Source organism: Ambystoma mexicanum, unplaced genomic scaffold (assembly GCF_040938575.1).
Source record: "Ambystoma mexicanum isolate Mex_15411 unplaced genomic scaffold, UKY_AmexF1_1 Mex_scaf20, whole genome shotgun sequence".
Classification (NCBI taxonomy): domain Eukaryota; kingdom Metazoa; phylum Chordata; class Amphibia; order Caudata; family Ambystomatidae; genus Ambystoma; species Ambystoma mexicanum.
Window position 1 is genome coordinate 1,141,817 of NW_027182434.1, and position 23,558 is coordinate 1,165,374.

The window sequence follows — 23,558 nt, forward strand, 5'->3', positions numbered from 1 at the left end:
GACGCGTCCTGGGAAGACCTCCCGTTGCAGCGGAATGAGCCCCACTTCCAGGGCGTGCTGGTAGCAAATTTCCCACAGCCCACAGGGAGCAAACGATCCCAGGTGTGATGTATCACCAGGAGAGGCTGAGATGAGAGTAGGGGTTCACGCGTGTGCCCGGACCGAGGTTAATGATGGGATTAGAGCTAGGGTTAGATGCAGGGAAAGAGTGAGAGTTATAATTAGGGATAAAGCTAACAGGTGATCATTACTCGTCATGTAACATGATACAAAGGGTCAGAAGAGGAACTGATTCAGGGTTACAATTTGGACTTCGCAGACAACAGGAGCACTAAATGGTGCTGAGGGGGACTCAATAAAGTGGACCGGCCGCCTAATGTAAGCAATTGTGCACAAATATTGTACGATGACTAGCGTTGCCGGTGCTTTTTTCTTAAAGAGTCAGTTCTTGGCACCCATTCCCTACTTGACTCAGCCTAATCTTCAAGAATATTTGTCAAGAACTAAAAAAAATCCAAAAACGGTTTAACCTCCCCGTCGGGGAATTGAACCCCGGTCTCCCGCGTGACAGGCGGGGATACTGACCACTATACTAACGAGGAGACGTGAGGGCATGAAATGAACAGCTGCTGATGTCTGCACAGCATCCAGCGACCACCTAGCTGGCCTAGGGGGGTCTCATTTTCCCCCGTCAAACGGCTTGCCCGATCTAAGGCTAATTTCTTTCTTTTTATCGGCACCAGGCTTAAAACTCAGTTTAAGGCGATAGTTCCGGGCTATGTTTGACTCCAGAGTTGAATCTGTCATCCCGCATTTCCTCAGCAAATCAAGCTACCCATCTCAAGTCTCATGAGCTGAGGACGGCAAAGTCCCTGTGGGCTTAGGACAGTCAAAGAAACCCCTGGGCTGCATGCTAAGCCCGTTTTCGGCTTCACTTTCCGAATCCTGCCCTAGCTTGCGATTAGTTTTTTTCTCACTTCTTGCCCCCATCTCCCACCTTGCCTCATGGTCTCCCCTCCTCTGCGCACCTGACAGTTTGCCTGCCCTTCCACTGCCTGTCTCCAGACTTTACAAGGAGAAAAGGCAAAGCACTAAAGCGGGCCGGGCAACGGGTCAAGTTCCGCTTTCGGCGACTAGCAGGGAGGTAGCGTGGCCGAGCGGTCTAAGGCGCTGGATTAAGGCTCCAGTCTCTTCGGAGGCGTGGGTTCAAATCCCACCGCTGCCACTTTTCCTGGCCTTGCATTTTAAAGAAGAACGTAACGTTGACCTCTTCCTTCATTAGTGCCACCTCTGTCGCAATGAGCAAGCGGATGGTATGCCACACCCTGCAGGAAAAAGGTTTCGCTTCTGACGTCTTGCTTTTCTGGACATCCAGTCTCAAGTTTCCCATCTGGAACGGCGCTCCCTGCTGCTTTGTGAAGGCTTGCTGCAAGAGCCTTCGAAACCCAGGAGCTATTGCGTTGAGCTGTGACGCGTCCTGGGAAGACCTCCCGTTGCAGCGGAATGAGCCCCACTTCCAGGGCGTGCTGGTAGCAAATTTCCCACAGCCCACAGGGAGCAAACGATCCCAGGTGTGATGTATCACCAGGAGAGGCTGAGATGAGAGTAGGGGTTCACGCGTGTGCCCGGACCGAGGTTAATGATGGGATTAGAGCTAGGGTTAGATGCAGGGAAAGAGTGAGAGTTATAATTAGGGATAAAGCTAACAGGTGATCATTACTCGTCATGTAACATGATACAAAGGGTCAGAAGAGGAACTGATTCAGGGTTACAATTTGGACTTCGCAGACAACAGGAGCACTAAATGGTGCTGAGGGGGACTCAATAAAGTGGACCGGCCGCCTAATGTAAGCAATTGTGCACAAATATTGTACGATGACTAGCGTTGCCGGTGCTTTTTTCTTAAAGAGTCAGTTCTTGGCACCCATTCCCTACTTGACTCAGCCTAATCTTCAAGAATATTTGTCAAGAACTAAAAAAAATCCAGAAAAGGTTTAACCTCCCCGTCGGGGAATTGAACCCCGGTCTCCCGCGTGACAGGCGGGGATACTGACCACTATACTAACGAGGAGACGTGAGGGCATGAAATGAACAGCTGCTGATGTCTGCACAGCATCCAGCGACCACCTAGCTGGCCTAGGGGGGTCTCATTTTCCCCCGTCAAACGGCTTGCCCGATCTAAGGCTAATTTCTTTCTTTTTATCGGCACCAGGCTTAAAACTCAGTTTAAGGCGATAGTTCCGGGCTATGTTTGACTCCAGAGTTGAATCTGTCATCCCGCATTTCCTCAGCAAATCAAGCTACCCATCTCAAGTCTCATGAGCTGAGGACGGCAAAGTCCCTGTGGGCTTAGGACAGTCAAAGAAACCCCTGGGCTGCATGCTAAGCCCCTTTTCGGCTTCACTTTCCGAATCCTGCCCTAGCTTGCGATTAGTTTTTTTCTCACTTCTTGCCCCCATCTCCCACCTTGCCTCATGGTCTCCCCTCCTCTGCGCACCTGACAGTTTGCCTGCCCTTCCACTGCCTGTCTCCAGACTTTCCAAGGAGAAAAGGCAAAGCACTAAAGCGGGCCGGGCAACGGGTCAAGTTCCGCTTTCGGCGACTAGCAGGGAGGTAGCGTGGCCGAGCGGTCTAAGGCGCTGGATTAAGGCTCCAGTCTCTTCGGAGGCGTGGGTTCAAATCCCACCGCTGCCACTTTTCCTGGCCTTGCATTTTAAAGAAGAACGTAACGTTGACCTCTTCCTTCATTAGTGCCACCTCTGTCGCAATGAGCAAGCGGATGGTATGCCACACCCTGCAGGAAAAAGGTTTCGCTTCTGACGTCTTGCTTTTCTGGACATCCAGTCTCAAGTTTCCCATCTGGAACGGCGCTCCCTGCTGCTTTGTGAAGGCTTGCTGCAAGAGCCTTCGAAACCCAGGAGCTCTTGCGTTGAGCTGTGACGCGTCCTGGGAAGACCTCCCGTTGCAGCGGAATGAGCCCCACTTCCAGGGCGTGCTGGTAGCAAATTTCCCACAGCCCACAGGGAGCAAACGATCCCAGGTGTGATGTATCACCAGGAGAGGCTGAGATGAGAGTAGGGGTTCACGCGTGTGCCCGGACCGAGGTTAATGATGGGATTAGAGCTAGGGTTAGATGCAGGGAAAGAGTGAGAGTTATAATTAGGGATAAAGCTAACAGGTGATCATTACTCGTCATGTAACATGATACAAAGGGTCAGAAGAGGAACTGATTCAGGGTTACAATTTGGACTTCGCAGACAACAGGAGCACTAAATGGTGCTGAGGGGGACTCAATAAAGTGGACCGGCCGCCTAATGTAAGCAATTGTGCACAAATATTGTACGATGACTAGCGTTGCCGGTGCTTTTTTCTTAAAGAGTCAGTTCTTGGCACCCATTCCCTACTTGACTCAGCCTAATCTTCAAGAATATTTGTCAAGAACTAAAAAAAATCCAGAAACGGTTTAACCTCCCCGTCGGGGACGGTCTCCCGCGTGACAGGCGGGGATACTGACCACTATACTAACGAGGAGACGTGAGGGCATGAAATGAACAGCTGCTGATGTCTGCACAGCATCCAGCGACCACCTAGCTGGCCTAGGGGGGTCTCATTTTCCCCCGTCAAACGGCTTGCCCGATCTAAGGCTAATTTCTTTCTTTTTATCGGCACCAGGCTTAAAACTCAGTTTAAGGCGATAGTTCCGGGCTATGTTTGACTCCAGAGTTGAATCTGTCATCCCGCATTTCCTCAGCAAATCAAGCTACCCATCTCAAGTCTCATGAGCTGAGGACGGCAAAGTCCCTGTGGGCTTAGGACAGTCAAAGAAACCCCTGGGCTGCATGCTAAGCCCCTTTTCGGCTTCACTTTCCGAATCCTGCCCTAGCTTGCGATTAGTTTTTTTCTCACTTCTTGCCCCCATCTCCCACCTTGCCTCATGGTCTCCCCTCCTCTGCGCACCTGACAGTTTGCCTGCCCTTCCACTGCCTGTCTCCAGACTTTCCAAGGAGAAAAGGCAAAGCACTAAAGCGGGCCGGGCAACGGGTCAAGTTCCGCTTTCGGCGACTAGCAGGGAGGTAGCGTGGCCAAGCGGTCTAAGGCGCTGGATTAAGGCTCCAGTCTCTTCGGAGGCGTGGGTTCAAATCCCACCGCTGCCACTTTTCCTGGCCTTGCATTTTAAAGAAGAACGTAACGTTGACCTCTTCCTTCATTAGTGCCACCTCTGTCGCAATGAGCAAGCGGATGGTATGCCACACCCTGCAGGAAAAAGGTTTCGCTTCTGACGTCTTGCTTTTCTGGACATCCAGTCTCAAGTTTCCCATCTGGAACGGCGCTCCCTGCTGCTTTGTGAAGGCTTGCTGCAAGAGCCTTCGAAACCCAGGAGCTCTTGCGTTGAGCTGTGACGCGTCCTGGGAAGACCTCCCGTTGCAGCGGAATGAGCCCCACTTCCAGGGCGTGCTGGTAGCAAATTTCCCACAGCCCACAGGGAGCAAACGATCCCAGGTGTGATGTATCACCAGGAGAGGCTGAGATGAGAGTAGGGGTTCACGCGTGTGCCCGGACCGAGGTTAATGATGGGATTAGAGCTAGGGTTAGATGCAGGGAAAGAGTGAGAGTTATAATTAGGGATAAAGCTAACAGGTGATCATTACTCGTCATGTAACATGATACAAAGGGTCAGAAGAGGAACTGATTCAGGGTTACAATTTGGACTTCGCAGACAACAGGAGCACTAAATGGTGCTCAGGGGGACTCAATAAAGTGGACCGGCCGCCTAATGTAAGCAATTGTGCACAAATATTGTACGATGACTAGCGTTGCCGGTGCTTTTTTCTTAAAGAGTCAGTTCTTGGCACCCATTCCCTACTTGACTCAGCCTAATCTTCAAGAATATTTGTCAAGAACTAAAAAAAATCCAGAAACGGTTTAACCTCCCCGTCGGGGAATTGAACCCCGGTCTCCCGCGTGACAGGCGGGGATACTGACCGCTATACTAACGAGGAGACGTGAGGGCATGAAATGAACAGCTGCTGATGTCTGCACAGCATCCAGCGACCACCTAGCTGGCCTAGGGGGGTCTCATTTTCCCCCGTCAAACGGCTTGCCCGATCTAAGGCTAATTTCTTTCTTTTTATCGGCACCAGGCTTAAAACTCAGTTTAAGGCGATAGTTCCGGGCTATGTTTGACTCCAGAGTTGAATCTGTCATCCCGCATTTCCTCAGCAAATCAAGCTACCCATCTCAAGTCTCATGAGCTGAGGACGGCAAAGTCCCTGTGGGCTTAGGACAGTCAAAGAAACCCCTGGGCTGCATGCTAAGCCCCTTTTCGGCTTCACTTTCCGAATCCTGCCCTAGCTTGCGATTAGTTTTTTTCTCACTTCTTGCCCCCATCTCCCACCTTGCCTCATGGTCTCCCCTCCTCTGCGCACCTGACAGTTTGCCTGCCCTTCCACTGCCTGTCTCCAGACTTTCCAATGAGAAAAGGCAAAGCACTAAAGCGGGCCGGGCAACGGGTCAAGTTCCGCTTTCGGCGACTAGCAGGGAGGTAGCGTGGCCGAGCGGTCTAAGGCGCTGGATTAAGGCTCCAGTCTCTTCGGAGGCGTGGGTTCAAATCCCACCGCTGCCACTTTTCCTGGCCTTGCATTTTAAAGAAGAACGTAACGTTGACCTCTTCCTTCATTAGTGCCACCTCTGTCGCAATGAGCAAGCGGATGGTATGCCACACCCTGCAGGAAAAAGGTTTCGCTTCTGACGTCTTGCTTTTCTGGACATCCAGTCTCAAGTTTCCCATCTGGAACGGCGCTCCCTGCTGCTTTGTGAAGGCTTGCTGCAAGAGCCTTCGAAACCCAGGAGCTCTTGCGTTGAGCTGTGACGCGTCCTGGGAAGACCTCCCGTTGCAGCGGAATGAGCCCCACTTCCAGGGCGTGCTGGTAGCAAATTTCCCACAGCCCACAGGGAGCAAACGATCCCAGGTGTGATGTATCACCAGGAGAGGCTGAGATGAGAGTAGGGGTTCACGCGTGTGCCCGGACCGAGGTTAATGATGGGATTAGAGCTAGGGTTAGATGCAGGGAAAGAGTGAGAGTTATAATTAGGGATAAAGCTAACAGGTGATCATTACTCGTCATGTAACATGATACAAAGGGTCAGAAGAGGAACTGATTCAGGGTTACAATTTGGACTTCGCAGACAACAGGAGCACTAAATGGTGCTGAGGGGGACTCAATAAAGTGGACCGGCCGCCTAATGTAAGCAATTGTGCACAAATATTGTACGATGACTAGCGTTGCGGTGCTTTTTTCTTAAAGAGTCAGTTCTTGGCACCCATTCCCTACTTGACTCAGCCTAATCTTCAAGAATATTTGTCAAGAACTAAAAAAAATCCAGAAACGGTTTAACCTCCCCGTCGGGGACGGTCTCCCGCGTGACAGGCGGGGATACTGACCACTATACTAACGAGGAGACGTGAGGGCATGAAATGAACAGCTGCTGATGTCTGCACAGCATCCAGCGACCACCTAGCTGGCCTAGGGGGGTCTCATTTTCCCCCGTCAAACGGCTTGCCCGATCTAAGGCTAATTTCTTTCTTTTTATCGGCACCAGGCTTAAAACTCAGTTTAAGGCGATAGTTCCGGGCTATGTTTGACTCCAGAGTTGAATCTGTCATCCCGCATTTCCTCAGCAAATCAAGCTACCCATCTCAAGTCTCATGAGCTGAGGACGGCAAAGTCCCTGTGGGCTTAGGACAGTCAAAGAAACCCCTGGGCTGCATGCTAAGCCCCTTTTCGGCTTCACTTTCCGAATCCTGCCCTAGCTTGCGATTAGTTTTTTTCTCACTTCTTGCCCCCATCTCCCACCTTGCCTCATGGTCTCCCCTCCTCTGCGCACCTGACAGTTTGCCTGCCCTTCCACTGCCTGTCTCCAGACTTTCCAAGGAGAAAAGGCAAAGCACTAAAGCGGGCCGGGCAACGGGTCAAGTTCCGCTTTCGGCGACTAGCAGGGAGGTAGCGTGGCCGAGCGGTCTAAGGCGCTGGATTAAGGCTCCAGTCTCTTCGGAGGCGTGGGTTCAAATCCCACCGCTGCCACTTTTCCTGGCCTTGCATTTTAAAGAAGAACGTAACGTTGACCTCTTCCTTCATTAGTGCCACCTCTGTCGCAATGAGCAAGCGGATGGTATGCCACACCCTGCAGGAAAAAGGTTTCGCTTCTGACGTCTTGCTTTTCTGGACATCCAGTCTCAAGTTTCCCATCTGGAACGGCGCTCCCTGCTGCTTTGTGAAGGCTTGCTGCAAGAGCCTTCGAAACCCAGGAGCTCTTGCGTTGAGCTGTGACGCGTCCTGGGAAGACCTCCCGTTGCAGCGGAATGAGCCCCACTTCCAGGGCGTGCTGGTAGCAAATTTCCCACAGCCCACAGGGAGCAAACGATCCCAGGTGTGATGTATCACCAGGAGAGGCTGAGATGAGAGTAGGGGTTCACGCGTGTGCCCGGACCGAGGTTAATGATGGGATTAGAGCTAGGGTTAGATGCAGGGAAAGAGTGAGAGTTATAATTAGGGATAAAGCTAACAGGTGATCATTACTCGTCATGTAACATGATACAAAGGGTCAGAAGAGGAACTGATTCAGGGTTACAATTTGGACTTCGCAGACAACAGGAGCACTAAATGGTGCTGAGGGGGACTCAATAAAGTGGACCGGCCGCCTAATGTAAGCAATTGTGCACAAATATTGTACGATGACTAGCGTTGCCGGTGCTTTTTTCTTAAAGAGTCAGTTCTTGGCACCCATTCCCTACTTGACTCAGCCTAATCTTCAAGAATATTTGTCAAGAACTAAAAAAAATCCAGAAACGGTTTAACCTCCCCGTCGGGGACGGTCTCCCGCGTGACAGGCGGGGATACTGACCACTATACTAACGAGGAGACGTGAGGGCATGAAATGAACAGCTGCTGATGTCTGCACAGCATCCAGCGACCACCTAGCTGGCCTAGGGGGGTCTCATTTTCCCCCGTCAAACGGCTTGCCCGATCTAAGGCTAATTTCTTTCTTTTTATCGGCACCAGGCTTAAAACTCAGTTTAAGGCGATAGTTCCGGGCTATGTTTGACTCCAGAGTTGAATCTGTCATCCCGCATTTCCTCAGCAAATCAAGCTACCCATCTCAAGTCTCATGAGCTGAGGACGGCAAAGTCCCTGTGGGCTTAGGACAGTCAAAGAAACCCCTGGGCTGCATGCTAAGCCCCTTTTCGGCTTCACTTTCCGAATCCTGCCCTAGCTTGCGATTAGTTTTTTTCTCACTTCTTGCCCCCATCTCCCACCTTGCCTCATGGTCTCCCCTCCTCTGCGCACCTGACAGTTTGCCTGCCCTTCCACTGCCTGTCTCCAGACTTTCCAAGGAGAAAAGGCAAAGCACTAAAGCGGGCCGGGCAACGGGTCAAGTTCCGCTTTCGGCGACTAGCAGGGAGGTAGCGTGGCCGAGCGGTCTAAGGCGCTGGATTAAGGCTCCAGTCTCTTCGGAGGCGTGGGTTCAAATCCCACCGCTGCCACTTTTCCTGGCCTTGCATTTTAAAGAAGAACGTAACGTTGACCTCTTCCTTCATTAGTGCCACCTCTGTCGCAATGAGCAAGCGGATGGTATGCCACACCCTGCAGGAAAAAGGTTTCGCTTCTGACGTCTTGCTTTTCTGGACATCCAGTCTCAAGTTTCCCATCTGGAACGGCGCTCCCTGCTGCTTTGTGAAGGCTTGCTGCAAGAGCCTTCGAAACCCAGGAGCTCTTGCGTTGAGCTGTGACGCGTCCTGGGAAGACCTCCCGTTGCAGCGGAATGAGCCCCACTTCCAGGGCGTGCTGGTAGCAAATTTCCCACAGCCCACAGGGAGCAAACGATCCCAGGTGTGATGTATCACCAGGAGAGGCTGAGATGAGAGTAGGGGTTCACGCGTGTGCCCGGACCGAGGTTAATGATGGGATTAGAGCTAGGGTTAGATGCAGGGAAAGAGTGAGAGTTATAATTAGGGATAAAGCTAACAGGTGATCATTACTCGTCATGTAACATGATACAAAGGGTCAGAAGAGGAACTGATTCAGGGTTACAATTTGGACTTCGCAGACAACAGGAGCACTAAATGGTGCTGAGGGGGACTCAATAAAGTGGACCGGCCGCCTAATGTAAGCAATTGTGCACAAATATTGTACGATGACTAGCGTTGCCGGTGCTTTTTTCTTAAAGAGTCAGTTCTTGGCACCCATTCCCTACTTGACTCAGCCTAATCTTCAAGAATATTTGTCAAGAACTAAAAAAAATCCAGAAACGGTTTAACCTCCCCGTCGGGGCGGTCTCCCGCGTGACAGGCGGGGATACTGACCACTATACTAACGAGGAGACGTGAGGGCATGAAATGAACAGCTGCTGATGTCTGCACAGCATCCAGCGACCACCTAGCTGGCCTAGGGGGGTCTCATTTTCCCCCGTCAAACGGCTTGCCCGATCTAAGGCTAATTTCTTTCTTTTTATCGGCACCAGGCTTAAAACTCAGTTTAAGGCGATAGTTCCGGGCTATGTTTGACTCCAGAGTTGAATCTGTCATCCCGCATTTCCTCAGCAAATCAAGCTACCCATCTCAAGTCTCATGAGCTGAGGACGGCAAAGTCCCTGTGGGCTTAGGACAGTCAAAGAAACCCCTGGGCTGCATGCTAAGCCCCTTTTCGGCTTCACTTTCCGAATCCTGCCCTAGCTTGCGATTAGTTTTTTTCTCACTTCTTGCCCCCATCTCCCACCTTGCCTCATGGTCTCCCCTCCTCTGCGCACCTGACAGTTTGCCTGCCCTTCCACTGCCTGTCTCCAGACTTTCCAAGGAGAAAAGGCAAAGCACTAAAGCGGGCCGGGCAACGGGTCAAGTTCCGCTTTCGGCGACTAGCAGGGAGGTAGCGTGGCCGAGCGGTCTAAGGCGCTGGATTAAGGCTCCAGTCTCTTCGGAGGCGTGGGTTCAAATCCCACCGCTGCCACTTTTCCTGGCCTTGCATTTTAAAGAAGAACGTAACGTTGACCTCTTCCTTCATTAGTGCCACCTCTGTCGCAATGAGCAAGCGGATGGTATGCCACACCCTGCAGGAAAAAGGTTTCGCTTCTGACGTCTTGCTTTTCTGGACATCCAGTCTCAAGTTTCCCATCTGGAACGGCGCTCCCTGCTGCTTTGTGAAGGCTTGCTGCAAGAGCCTTCGAAACCCAGGAGCTCTTGCGTTGAGCTGTGACGCGTCCTGGGAAGACCTCCCGTTGCAGCGGAATGAGCCCCACTTCCAGGGCGTGCTGGTAGCAAATTTCCCACAGCCCACAGGGAGCAAACGATCCCAGGTGTGATGTATCACCAGGAGAGGCTGAGATGAGAGTAGGGGTTCACGCGTGTGCCCGGACCGAGGTTAATGATGGGATTAGAGCTAGGGTTAGATGCAGGGAAAGAGTGAGAGTTATAATTAGGGATAAAGCTAACAGGTGATCATTACTCGTCATGTAACATGATACAAAGGGTCAGAAGAGGAACTGATTCAGGGTTACAATTTGGACTTCGCAGACAACAGGAGCACTAAATGGTGCTGAGGGGGACTCAATAAAGTGGACCGGCCGCCTAATGTAAGCAATTGTGCACAAATATTGTACGATGACTAGCGTTGCCGGTGCTTTTTTCTTAAAGAGTCAGTTCTTGGCACCCATTCCCTACTTGACTCAGCCTAATCTTCAAGAATATTTGTCAAGAACTAAAAAAAATCCAGAAAAGGTTTAACCTCCCCGTCGGGGAATTGAACCCCGGTCTCCCGCGTGACAGGCGGGGATACTGACCACTATACTAACGAGGAGACGTGAGGGCATGAAATGAACAGCTGCTGATGTCTGCACAGCATCCAGCGACCACCTAGCTGGCCTAGGGGGTCTCATTTTCCCCCGTCAAACGGCTTGCCCGATCTAAGGCTAATTTCTTTCTTTTTATCGGCACCAGGCTTAAAACTCAGTTTAAGGCGATAGTTCCGGGCTATGTTTGACTCCAGAGTTGAATCTGTCATCCCGCATTTCCTCAGCAAATCAAGCTACCCATCTCAAGTCTCATGAGCTGAGGACGGCAAAGTCCCTGTGGGCTTAGGACAGTCAAAGAAACCCCTGGGCTGCATGCTAAGCCCCTTTTCGGCTTCACTTTCCGAATCCTGCCCTAGCTTGCGATTAGTTTTTTTCTCACTTCTTGCCCCCATCTCCCACCTTGCCTCATGGTCTCCCCTCCTCTGCGCACCTGACAGTTTGCCTGCCCTTCCACTGCCTGTCTCCAGACTTTCCAAGGAGAAAAGGCAAAGCACTAAAGCGGGCCGGGCAACGGGTCAAGTTCCGCTTTCGGCGACTAGCAGGGAGGTAGCGTGGCCGAGCGGTCTAAGGCGCTGGATGAAGGCTCCAGTCTCTTCGGAGGCGTGGGTTCAAATCCCACCGCTGCCACTTTTCATGGCCTTGCATTTTAAAGAAGAACGTAACGTTGACCTCTTCCTTCATTAGTGCCACCTCTGTCGCAATGAGCAAGCGGATGGTATGCCACACCCTGCAGGAAAAAGGTTTCGCTTCTGACGTCTTGCTTTTCTGGACATCCAGTCTCAAGTTTCCCATCTGGAACGGCGCTCCCTGCTGCTTTGTGAAGGCCTGCTGCAAGAGCCTTCGAAACCCAGGAGCTCTTGCGTTGAGCTGTGACGCGTCCTGGGAAGACCTCCCGTTGCAGCGGAATGAGCCCCACTTCCAGGGCGTGCTGGTAGCAAATTTCCCACAGCCCACAGGGAGCAAACGATCCCAGGTGTGATGTATCACCAGGAGAGGCTGAGATGAGAGTAGGGGTTCACGCGTGTGCCCGGACCGAGGTTAATGATGGGATTAGAGCTAGGGTTAGATGCAGGGAAAGAGTGAGAGTTATAATTAGGGATAAAGCTAACAGGTGATCATTACTCGTCATGTAACATGATACAAAGGGTCAGAAGAGGAACTGATTCAGGGTTACAATTTGGACTTCGCAGACAACAGGAGCACTAAATGGTGCTGAGGGGGACTCAATAAAGTGGACCGGCCGCCTAATGTAAGCAATTGTGCACAAATATTGTACGATGACTAGCGTTGCCGGTGCTTTTTTCTTAAAGAGTCAGTTCTTGGCACCCATTCCCTACTTGACTCAGCCTAATCTTCAAGAATATTTGTCAAGAACTAAAAAAAATCCAGAAACGGTTTAACCTCCCCGTCGGGGACGGTCTCCCGCGTGACAGGCGGGGATACTGACCACTATACTAACGAGGAGACGTGAGGGCATGAAATGAACAGCTGCTGATGTCTGCACAGCATCCAGCGACCACCTAGCTGGCCTAGGGGGGTCTCATTTTCCCCCGTCAAACGGCTTGCCCGATCTAAGGCTAATTTCTTTCTTTTTATCGGCACCAGGCTTAAAACTCAGTTTAAGGCGATAGTTCCGGGCTATGTTTGACTCCAGAGTTGAATCTGTCATCCCGCATTTCCTCAGCAAATCAAGCTACCCATCTCAAGTCTCATGAGCTGAGGACGGCAAAGTCCCTGTGGGCTTAGGACAGTCAAAGAAACCCCTGGGCTGCATGCTAAGCCCCTTTTCGGCTTCACTTTCCGAATCCTGCCCTAGCTTGCGATTAGTTTTTTTCTCACTTCTTGCCCCCATCTCCCACCTTGCCTCATGGTCTCCCCTCCTCTGCGCACCTGACAGTTTGCCTGCCCTTCCACTGCCTGTCTCCAGAGTTTCCAAGGAGAAAAGGCAAAGCACTAAAGCGGGCCGGGCAACGGGTCAAGTTCCGCTTTCGGCGACTAGCAGGGAGGTAGCGTGGCCGAGCGGTCTAAGGCGCTGGATTAAGGCTCCAGTCTCTTCGGAGGCGTGGGTTCAAATCCCACCGCTGCCACTTTTCCTGGCCTTGCATTTTAAAGAAGAACGTAACGTTGACCTCTTCCTTCATTAGTGCCACCTCTGTCGCAATGAGCAAGCGGATGGTATGCCACACCCTGCAGGAAAAAGGTTTCGCTTCTGACGTCTTGCTTTTCTGGACATCCAGTCTCAAGTTTCCCATCTGGAACGGCGCTCCCTGCTGCTTTGTGAAGGCTTGCTGCAAGAGCCTTCGAAACCCAGGAGCTCTTGCGTTGAGCTGTGACGCGTCCTGGGAAGACCTCCCGTTGCAGCGGAATGAGCCCCACTTCCAGGGCGTGCTGGTAGCAAATTTCCCACAGCCCACAGGGAGCAAACGATCCCAGGTGTGATGTATCACCAGGAGAGGCTGAGATGAGAGTAGGGGTTCACGCGTGTGCCCGGACCGAGGTTAATGATGGGATTAGAGCTAGGGTTAGATGCAGGGAAAGAGTGAGAGTTATAATTAGGGATAAAGCTAACAGGTGATCATTACTCGTCATGTAACATGATACAAAGGGTCAGAAGAGGAACTGATTCAGGGTTACAATTTGGACTTCGCAGACAACAGGAGCACTAAATGGTGCTGAGGGGGACTCAATAAAGTGGACCGGCCGCCTAATGTAAGCAATTGTGCACAAATATTGTACGATGACTAGCGTTGCCGGTGCTTTTTTCTTAAAGAGTCAGTTCTTGGCACCCATTCCCTACTTGACTCAGCCTAATCTTCAAGAATATTTGTCAAGAACTAAAAAAAATCCAGAAACGGTTTAACCTCCCCGTCGGGGAATTGAACCCCGGTCTCCCGCGTGACAGGCGGGGATACTGACCACTATACTAACGAGGAGACGTGAGGGCATGAAATGAACAGCTGCTGATGTCTGCACAGCATCCAGCGACCACCTAGCTGGCCTAGGGGGGTCTCATTTTCCCCCGTCAAACGGCTTGCCCGATCTAAGGCTAATTTCTTTCTTTTTATCGGCACCAGGCTTAAAACTCAGTTTAAGGCGATAGTTCCGGGCTATGTTTGACTCCAGAGTTGAATCTGTCATCCCGCATTTCCTCAGCAAATCAAGCTACCCATCTCAAGTCTCATGAGCTGAGGACGGCAAAGTCCCTGTGGGCTTAGGACAGTCAAAGAAACCCCTGGGCTGCATGCTAAGCCCGTTTTCGGCTTCACTTTCCGAATCCTGCCCTAGCTTGCGATTAGTTTTTTTCTCACTTCTTGCCCCCATCTCCCACCTTGCCTCATGGTCTCCCCTCCTCTGCGCACCTGACAGTTTGCCTGCCCTTCCACTGCCTGTCTCCAGACTTTACAAGGAGAAAAGGCAAAGCACTAAAGCGGGCCGGGCAACGGGTCAAGTTCCGCTTTCGGCGACTAGCAGGGAGGTAGCGTGGCCGAGCGGTCTAAGGCGCTGGATTAAGGCTCCAGTCTCTTCGGAGGCGTGGGTTCAAATCCCACCGCTGCCACTTTTCCTGGCCTTGCATTTTAAAGAAGAACGTAACGTTGACCTCTTCCTTCATTAGTGCCACCTCTGTCGCAATGAGCAAGCGGATGGTATGCCACACCCTGCAGGAAAAAGGTTTCGCTTCTGACGTCTTGCTTTTCTGGACATCCAGTCTCAAGTTTCCCATCTGGAACGGCGCTCCCTGCTGCTTTGTGAAGGCTTGCTGCAAGACCCTTCGAAACCCAGGAGCTCTTGCGTTGAGCTGTGACGCGTCCTGGGAAGACCTCCCGTTGCAGCGGAATGAGCCCCACTTCCAGGGCGTGCTGGTAGCAAATTTCCCACAGCCCACAGGGAGCAAACGATCCCAGGTGTGATGTATCACCAGGAGAGGCTGAGATGAGAGTAGGGGTTCACGCGTGTGCCCGGACCGAGGTTAATGATGGGATTAGAGCTAGGGTTAGATGCAGGGAAAGAGTGAGAGTTATAATTAGGGATAAAGCTAACAGGTGATCATTACTCGTCATGTAACATGATACAAAGGGTCAGAAGAGGAACTGATTCAGGGTTACAATTTGGACTTCGCAGACAACAGGAGCACTAAATGGTGCTGAGGGGGACTCAATAAAGTGGACCGGCCGCCTAATGTAAGCAATTGTGCACAAATATTGTACGATGACTAGCGTTGCCGGTGCTTTTTTCTTAAAGAGTCAGTTCTTGGCACCCATTCCCTACTTGACTCAGCCTAATCTTCAAGAATATTTGTCAAGAACTAAAAAAAATCCAGAAACGGTTTAACCTCCCCGTCGGGGACGGTCTCCCGCGTGACAGGCGGGGATACTGACCACTATACTAACGAGGAGACGTGAGGGCATGAAATGAACAGCTGCTGATGTCTGCACAGCATCCAGCGACCACCTAGCTGGCCTAGGGGGGTCTCATTTTCCCCCGTCAAACGGCTTGCCCGATCTAAGGCTAATTTCTTTCTTTTTATCGGCACCAGGCTTAAAACTCAGTTTAAGGCGATAGTTCCGGGCTATGTTTGACTCCAGAGTTGAATCTGTCATCCCGCATTTCCTCAGCAAATCAAGCTACCCATCTCAAGTCTCATGAGCTGAGGACGGCAAAGTCCCTGTGGGCTTAGGACAGTCAAAGAAACCCCTGGGCTGCATGCTAAGCCCCTTTTCGGCTTCACTTTCCGAATCCTGCCCTAGCTTGCGATTAGTTTTTTTCTCACTTCTTGCCCCCATCTCCCACCTTGCCTCATGGTCTCCCCTCCTCTGCGCACCTGACAGTTTGCCTGCCCTTCCACTGCCTGTCTCCAGACTTTCCAAGGAGAAAAGGCAAAGCACTAAAGCGGGCCGGGCAACGGGTCAAGTTCCGCTTTCGGCGACTAGCAGGGAGGTAGCGTGGCCGAGCGGTCTAAGGCGCTGGATTAAGGCTCCAGTCTCTTCGGAGGCGTGGGTTCAAATCCCACCGCTGCCACTTTTCCTGGCCTTGCATTTTAAAGAAGAACGTAACGTTGACCTCTTCCTTCATTAGTGCCACCTCTGTCGCAATGAGCAAGCGGATGGTATGCCACACCCTGCAGGAAAAAGGTTTCGCTTCTGACGTCTTGCTTTTCTGGACATCCAGTCTCAAGTTTCCCATCTGGAACGGCGCTCCCTGCTGCTTTGTGAAGGCTTGCTGCAAGAGCCTTCGAAACCCAGGAGCTCTTGCGTTGAGCTGTGACGCGTCCTGGGAAGACCTCCCGTTGCAGCGGAATGAGCCCCACTTCCAGGGCGTGCTGGTAGCAAATTTCCCACAGCCCACAGGGAGCAAACGATCCCAGGTGTGATGTATCACCAGGAGAGGCTGAGATGAGAGTAGGGGTTCACGCGTGTGCCCGGACCGAGGTTAATGATGGGATTAGAGCTAGGGTTAGATGCAGGGAAAGAGTGAGAGTTATAATTAGGGATAAAGCTAACAGGTGATCATTACTCGTCATGTAACATGATACAAAGGGTCAGAAGAGGAACTGATTCAGGGTTACAATTTGGACTTCGCAGACAACAGGAGCACTAAATGGTGCTCAGGGGGACTCAATAAAGTGGACCGGCCGCCTAATGTAAGCAATTGTGCACAAATATTGTACGATGACTAGCGTTGCCGGTGCTTTTTTCTTAAAGAGTCAGTTCTTGGCACCCATTCCCTACTTGACTCAGCCTAATCTTCAAGAATATTTGTCAAGAACTAAAAAAAATCCAGAAAAGGTTTAACCTCCCCGTCGGGGAACCCCGGTCTCCCGCGTGACAGGCGGGGATACTGACCACTATACTAACGAGGAGACGTGAGGGCATGAAATGAACAGCTGCTGATGTCTGCACAGCATCCAGCGACCACCTAGCTGGCCTAGGGGGGTCTCATTTTCCCCCGTCAAACGGCTTGCCCGATCTAAGGCTAATTTCTTTCTTTTTATCGGCACCAGGCTTAAAACTCAGTTTAAGGCGATAGTTCCGGGCTATGTTTGACTCCAGAGTTGAATCTGTCATCCCGCATTTCCTCAGCAAATCAAGCTACCCATCTCAAGTCTCATGAGCTGAGGACGGCAAAGTCCCTGTGGGCTTAGGACAGTCAAAGAAACCCCTGGGCTGCATGCTAAGCCCCTTTTCGGCTTCACTTTCCGAATCCTGCCCTAGCTTGCGATTAGTTTTTTTCTCACTTCTTGCCCCCATCTCCCACCTTGCCTCATGGTCTCCCCTCCTCTGCGCACCTGACAGTTTGCCTGCCCTTCCACTGCCTGTCTCCAGACTTTCCAAGGAGAAAAGGCAAAGCACTAAAGCGGGCCGGGCAACGGGTCAAGTTCCGCTTTCGGCGACTAGCAGGGAGGTAGCGTGGCCGAGCGGTCTAAGGCGCTGGATTAAGGCTCCAGTCTCTTCGGAGGCGTGGGTTCAAATCCCACCGCTGCCACTTTTCCTGGCCTTGCATTTTAAAGAAGAACGTAACGTTGACCTCTTCCTTCATTAGTGCCACCTCTGTCGCAATGAGCAAGCGGATGGTATGCCACACCCTGCAGGAAAAAGGTTTCGCTTCTGACGTCTTGCTTTTCTGGACATCCAGTCTCAAGTTTCCCATCTGGAACGGCGCTCCCTGCTGCTTTGTGAAGGCTTGCTGCAAGAGCCTTCGAAACCCAGGAGCTCTTGCGTTGAGCTGTGACGCGTCCTGGGAAGACCTCCCGTTGCAGCGGAATGAGCCCCACTTCCAGGGCGTGCTGGTAGCAAATTTCCCACAGCCCACAGGGAGCAAACGATCCCAGGTGTGATGTATCACCAGGAGAGGCTGAGATGAGAGTAGGGGTTCACGCGTGTGCCCGGACCGAGGTTAATGATGGGATTAGAGCTAGGGTTAGATGCAGGGAAAGAGTGAGAGTTATAATTAGGGATAAAGCTAACAGGTGATCATTACTCGTCATGTAACATGATACAAAGGGTCAGAAGAGGAACTGATTCAGGGTTACAATTTGGACTTCGCAGACAACAGGAGCACTAAATGGTGCTGAGGGGGACTCAATAAAGTGGACCGGCCGCCTAATGTAAGCAATTGTGCACAAATATTGTACGATGACTAGCGTTGCCGGTGCTTTTTTCTTAAAGAGTCAGTTCTTGGCACCCATTCCCTACTTGACTCAGCCTAATCTTCAAGAATATTTGTCTCCCGCGTGACAGGCGGGGATACTGACCACTATACTAACGAGGAGACGTGAGGGCATGAAATGAACAGCTGCTGATGTCTGCACAGCATCCAGCGACCACCTAGCTGGCCTAGGGGGTCTCATTTTCCCCCGTCAAACGGCTTGCCCGATCTAAGGCTAATTTCTTTCTTTTTATCGGCACCAGGCTTAAAACTCAGTTTAAGGCGATAGTTCCGGGCTATGTTTGACTCCAGAGTTGAATCTGTCATCCCGCATTTCCTCAGCAAATCAAGCTACCCATCTCAAGTCTCATGAGCTGAGGACGGCAAAGTCCCTGTGGGCTTAGGACAGTCAAAGAAACCCCTGGGCTGCATGCTAAGCCCCTTTTCGGCTTCACTTTCCGAATCCTGCCCTAGCTTGCGATTAGTTTTTTTCTCACTTCTTGCCCCCATCTCCCACCTTGCCTCATGGTCTCCCCTCCTCTGCGCACCTGACAGTTTGCCTGCCCTTCCACTGCCTGTCTCCAGACTTTCCAAGGAGAAAAGGCAAAGCACTAAAGCGGGCCGGGCAACGGGTCAAGTTCCGCTTTCGGCGACTAGCAGGGAGGTAGCGTGGCCGAGCGGTCTAAGGCGCTGGATTAAGGCTCCAGTCTCTTCGGAGGCGTGGGTTCAAATCCCACCGCTGCCACTTTTCCTGGCCTTGCATTTTAAAGAAGAACGTAACGTTGACCTCTTCCTTCATTAGTGCCACCTCTGTCGCAATGAGCAAGCGGATGGTATGCCACACCCTGCAGGAAAAAGGTTTCGCTTCTGACGTCTTGCTTTTCTGGACATCCAGTCTCAAGTTTCCCATCTGGAACGGCGCTCCCTGCTGCTTTGTGAAGGCTTGCTGCAAGAGCCTTCGAAACCCAGGAGCTCTTGCGTTGAGCTGTGACGCGTCCTGGGAAGACCTCCCGTTGCAGCGGAATGAGCCCCACTTCCAGGGCGTGCTGGTAGCAAATTTCCCACAGCCCACAGGGAGCAAACGATCCCAGGTGTGATGTATCACCAGGAGAGGCTGAGATGAGAGTAGGGGTTCACGCGTGTGCCCGGACCGAGGTTAATGATGGGATTAGAGCTAGGGTTAGATGCAGGGAAAGAGTGAGAGTTATAATTAGGGATAAAGCTAACAGGTGATCATTACTCGTCATGTAACATGATACAAAGGGTCAGAAGAGGAACTGATTCAGGGTTACAATTTGGACTTCGCAGACAACAGGAGCACTAAATGGTGCTGAGGGGGACTCAATAAAGTGGACCGGCCGCCTAATGTAAGCAATTGTGCACAAATATTGTACGATGACTAGCGTTGCCGGTGCTTTTTTCTTAAAGAGTCAGTTCTTGGCACCCATTCCCTACTTGACTCAGCCTAATCTTCAAGAATATTTGTCAAGAACTAAAAAAAATCCAGAAACGGTTTAACCTCCCCGTCGGGGAATTGAACCCCCGGTCTCCCGCGTGACAGGCGGGGATACTGACCACTATACTAACGAGGAGACGTGAGGGCATGAAATGAACAGCTGCTGATGTCTGCACAGCATCCAGCGACCACCTAGCTGGCCTAGGGGGGTCTCATTTTCCCCCGTCAAACGGCTTGCCCGATCTAAGGCTAATTTCTTTCTTTTTATCGGCACCAGGCTTAAAACTCAGTTTAAGGCGATAGTTCCGGGCTATGTTTGACTCCAGAGTTGAATCTGTCATCCCGCATTTCCTCAGCAAATCAAGCTACCCATCTCAAGTCTCATGAGCTGAGGACGGCAAAGTCCCTGTGGGCTTAGGACAGTCAAAGAAACCCCTGGGCTGCATGCTAAGCCCCTTTTCGGCTTCACTTTCCGAATCCTGCCCTAGCTTGCGATTAGTTTTTTTCTCACTTCTTGCCCCCATCTCCCACCTTGCCTCATGGTCTCCCCTCCTCTGCGCACCTGACAGTTTGCCTGCCCTTCCACTGCCTGTCTCCAGACTTTCCAAGGAGAAAAGGCAAAGCACTAAAGCGGGCCGGGCAACGGGTCAAGTTCCGCTTTCGGCGACTAGCAGGGAGGTAGCGTGGCCGAGCGGTCTAAGGCGCTGGATGAAGGCTCCAGTCTCTTCGGAGGCGTGGGTTCAAATCCCACCGCTGCCACTTTTCATGGCCTTGCATTTTAAAGAAGAACGTAACGTTGACCTCTTCCTTCATTAGTGCCACCTCTGTCGCAATGAGCAAGCGGATGGTATGCCACACCCTGCAGGAAAAAGGTTTCGCTTCTGACGTCTTGCTTTTCTGGACATCCAGTCTCAAGTTTCCCATCTGGAACGGCGCTCCCTGCTGCTTTGTGAAGGCCTGCTGCAAGAGCCTTCGAAACCCAGGAGCTCTTGCGTTGAGCTGTGACGCGTCCTGGGAAGACCTCCCGTTGCAGCGGAATGAGCCCCACTTCCAGGGCGTGCTGGTAGCAAATTTCCCACAGCCCACAGGGAGCAAACGATCCCAGGTGTGATGTATCACCAGGAGAGGCTGAGATGAGAGTAGGGGTTCACGCGTGTGCCCGGACCGAGGTTAATGATGGGATTAGAGCTAGGGTTAGATGCAGGGAAAGAGTGAGAGTTATAATTAGGGATAAAGCTAACAGGTGATCATTACTCGTCATGTAACATGATACAAAGGGTCAGAAGAGGAACTGATTCAGGGTTACAATTTGGACTTCGCAGACAACAGGAGCACTAAATGGTGCTGAGGGGGACTCAATAAAGTGGACCGGCCGCCTAATGTAAGCAATTGTGCACAAATATTGTACGATGACTAGCGTTGCCGGTGCTTTTTTCTTAAAGAGTCAGTTCTTGGCACCCATTCCCTACTTGACTCAGCCTAATCTTCAAGAATATTTGTCAAGAACTAAAAAAAATCCAGAAACGGTTTAACCTCCCCGTCGGGGAATTGAACCCCGGTCTCCCGCGTGACAGGCGGGGATACTGACCACTATACTAACGAGGAGACGTGAGGGCATGAAATGAACAGCTGCTGATGTCTGCACAGCATCCAGCGACCACCTAGCTGGCCTAGGGGGGTCTCATTTTCCCCCGTCAAACGGCTTGCCCGATCTAAGGCTAATTTCTTTCTTTTTATCGGCACCAGGCTTAAAACTCAGTTTAAGGCGATAGTTCCGGGCTATGTTTGACTCCAGAGTTGAATCTGTCATCCCGCATTTCCTCAGCAAATCAAGCTACCCATCTCAAGTCTCATGAGCTGAGGACGGCAAAGTCCCTGTGGGCTTAGGACAGTCAAAGAAACCCCTGGGCTGCATGCTAAGCCCCTTTTCGGCTTCACTTTCCGAATCCTGCCCTAGCTTGCGATTAGTTTTTTTCTCACTTCTTGCCCCCATCTCCCACCTTGCCTCATGGTCTCCCCTCCTCTGCGCACCTGACAGTTTGCCTGCCCTTCCACTGCCTGTCTCCAGAGTTTCCAAGGAGAAAAGGCAAAGCACTAAAGCGGGCCGGGCAACGGGTCAAGTTCCGCTTTCGGCGACTAGCAGGGAGGTAGCGTGGCCGAGCGGTCTAAGGCGCTGGATTAAGGCTCCAGTCTCTTCGGAGGCGTGGGTTCAAATCCCACCGCTGCCACTTTTCCTGGCCTTGCATTTTAAAGAAGAACGTAACGTTGACCTCTTCCTTCATTAGTGCCACCTCTGTCGCAATGAGCAAGCGGATGGTATGCCACACCCTGCAGGAAAAAGGTTTCGCTTCTGACGTCTTGCTTTTCTGGACATCCAGTCTCAAGTTTCCCATCTGGAACGGCGCTCCCTGCTGCTTTGTGAAGGCTTGCTGCAAGAGCCTTCGAAACCCAGGAGCTCTTGCGTTGAGCTGTGACGCGTCCTGGGAAGACCTCCCGTTGCAGCGGAATGAGCCCCACTTCCAGGGCGTGCTGGTAGCAAATTTCCCACAGCCCACAGGGAGCAAACGATCCCAGGTGTGATGTATCACCAGGAGAGGCTGAGATGAGAGTAGGGGTTCACGCGTGTGCCCGGACCGAGGTTAATGATGGGATTAGAGCTAGGGTTAGATGCAGGGAAAGAGTGAGAGTTATAATTAGGGATAAAGCTAACAGGTGATCATTACTCGTCATGTAACATGATACAAAGGGTCAGAAGAGGAACTGATTCAGGGTTACAATTTGGACTTCGCAGACAACAGGAGCACTAAATGGTGCTGAGGGGGACTCAATAAAGTGGACCGGCCGCCTAATGTAAGCAATTGTGCACAAATATTGTACGATGACTAGCGTTGCCGGTGCTTTTTTCTTAAAGAGTCAGTTCTTGGCACCCATTCCCTACTTGACTCAGCCTAATCTTCAAGAATATTTGTCAAGAACTAAAAAAAATCCAGAAACGGTTTAACCTCCCCGTCGGGGACGGTCTCCCGCGTGACAGGCGGGGATACTGACCACTATACTAACGAGGAGACGTGAGGGCATGAAATGAACAGCTGCTGATGTCTGCACAGCATCCAGCGACCACCTAGCTGGCCTAGGGGGGTCTCATTTTCCCCCGTCAAACGGCTTGCCCGATCTAAGGCTAATTTCTTTCTTTTTATCGGCACCAGGCTTAAAACTCAGTTTAAGGCGATAGTTCCGGGCTATGTTTGACTCCAGAGTTGAATCTGTCATCCCGCATTTCCTCAGCAAATCAAGCTACCCATCTCAAGTCTCATGAGCTGAGGACGGCAAAGTCCCTGTGGGCTTAGGACAGTCAAAGAAACCCCTGGGCTGCATGCTAAGCCCCTTTTCGGCTTCACTTTCCGAATCCTGCCCTAGCTTGCGATTAGTTTTTTTCTCACTTCTTGCCCCCATCTCCCACCTTGCCTCATGGTCTCCCCTCCTCTGCGCACCTGACAGTTTGCCTGCCCTTCCACTGCCTGTCTCCAGACTTTCCAAGGAGAAAAGGCAAAGCACTAAAGCGGGCCGGGCAACGGGTCAAGTTCCGCTTTCGGCGACTAGCAGGGAGGTAGCGTGGCCGAGCGGTCTAAGGCGCTGGATTAAGGCTCCAGTCTCTTCGGAGGCGTGGGTTCAAATCCCACCGCTGCCACTTTTCCTGGCCTTGCATTTTAAAGAAGAACGTAACGTTGACCTCTTCCTTCATTAGTGCCACCTCTGTCGCAATGAGCAAGCGGATGGTATGCCACACCCTGCAGGAAAAAGGTTTCGCTTCTGACGTCTTGCTTTTCTGGACATCCAGTCTCAAGTTTCCCATCTGGAACGGCGCTCCCTGCTGCTTTGTGAAGGCTTGCTGCAAGAGCCTTCGAAACCCAGGAGCTCTTGCGTTGAGCTGTGACGCGTCCTGGGAAGACCTCCCGTTGCAGCGGAATGAGCCCCACTTCCAGGGCGTGCTGGTAGCAAATTTCCCACAGCCCACAGGGAGCAAACGATCCCAGGTGTGATGTATCACCAGGAGAGGCTGAGATGAGAGTAGGGGTTCACGCGTGTGCCCGGACCGAGGTTAATGATGGGATTAGAG

General features: G+C 51.7%; 11 non-coding genes across 11 annotated transcripts; 6 read left to right on the forward strand and 5 right to left on the reverse strand.

The window, feature by feature from the left end:
• Window positions 1-530: 530 nt before the first annotated feature.
• Window positions 531-602, reverse strand: TRNAD-GUC (transfer RNA aspartic acid (anticodon GUC)). The gene has a single exon. It is a non-coding gene; the product is annotated as a tRNA-Asp (tRNA).
• Window positions 603-1,999: 1,397 nt separating this feature from the next.
• On the reverse strand, window positions 2,000-2,071 carry TRNAD-GUC (transfer RNA aspartic acid (anticodon GUC)). Its single transcript has one exon. It is a non-coding gene; the product is annotated as a tRNA-Asp (tRNA).
• Window positions 2,072-10,775: 8,704 nt separating this feature from the next.
• TRNAD-GUC (transfer RNA aspartic acid (anticodon GUC)) lies at window positions 10,776-10,847 on the reverse strand. Its single transcript has one exon. It is a non-coding gene; the product is annotated as a tRNA-Asp (tRNA).
• A 2,856-nt stretch (window positions 10,848-13,703) lies between these two features.
• Window positions 13,704-13,775, reverse strand: TRNAD-GUC (transfer RNA aspartic acid (anticodon GUC)). The gene has a single exon. It is a non-coding gene; the product is annotated as a tRNA-Asp (tRNA).
• A 541-nt stretch (window positions 13,776-14,316) lies between these two features.
• Window positions 14,317-14,398, forward strand: TRNAL-AAG (transfer RNA leucine (anticodon AAG)). Its single transcript has one exon. It is a non-coding gene; the product is annotated as a tRNA-Leu (tRNA).
• Window positions 14,399-15,776: 1,378 nt separating this feature from the next.
• Window positions 15,777-15,858, forward strand: TRNAL-AAG (transfer RNA leucine (anticodon AAG)). Its single transcript has one exon. It is a non-coding gene; the product is annotated as a tRNA-Leu (tRNA).
• A 1,382-nt stretch (window positions 15,859-17,240) lies between these two features.
• TRNAL-AAG (transfer RNA leucine (anticodon AAG)) lies at window positions 17,241-17,322 on the forward strand. Its single transcript has one exon. It is a non-coding gene; the product is annotated as a tRNA-Leu (tRNA).
• A 1,326-nt stretch (window positions 17,323-18,648) lies between these two features.
• Window positions 18,649-18,730, forward strand: TRNAL-AAG (transfer RNA leucine (anticodon AAG)). Its single transcript has one exon. It is a non-coding gene; the product is annotated as a tRNA-Leu (tRNA).
• A 2,244-nt stretch (window positions 18,731-20,974) lies between these two features.
• Window positions 20,975-21,046, reverse strand: TRNAD-GUC (transfer RNA aspartic acid (anticodon GUC)). The gene has a single exon. It is a non-coding gene; the product is annotated as a tRNA-Asp (tRNA).
• Window positions 21,047-21,587: 541 nt separating this feature from the next.
• TRNAL-AAG (transfer RNA leucine (anticodon AAG)) lies at window positions 21,588-21,669 on the forward strand. The gene has a single exon. It is a non-coding gene; the product is annotated as a tRNA-Leu (tRNA).
• Window positions 21,670-23,047: 1,378 nt separating this feature from the next.
• Window positions 23,048-23,129, forward strand: TRNAL-AAG (transfer RNA leucine (anticodon AAG)). Its single transcript has one exon. It is a non-coding gene; the product is annotated as a tRNA-Leu (tRNA).
• The last annotated feature ends 429 nt before the right edge of the window (window positions 23,130-23,558 follow it).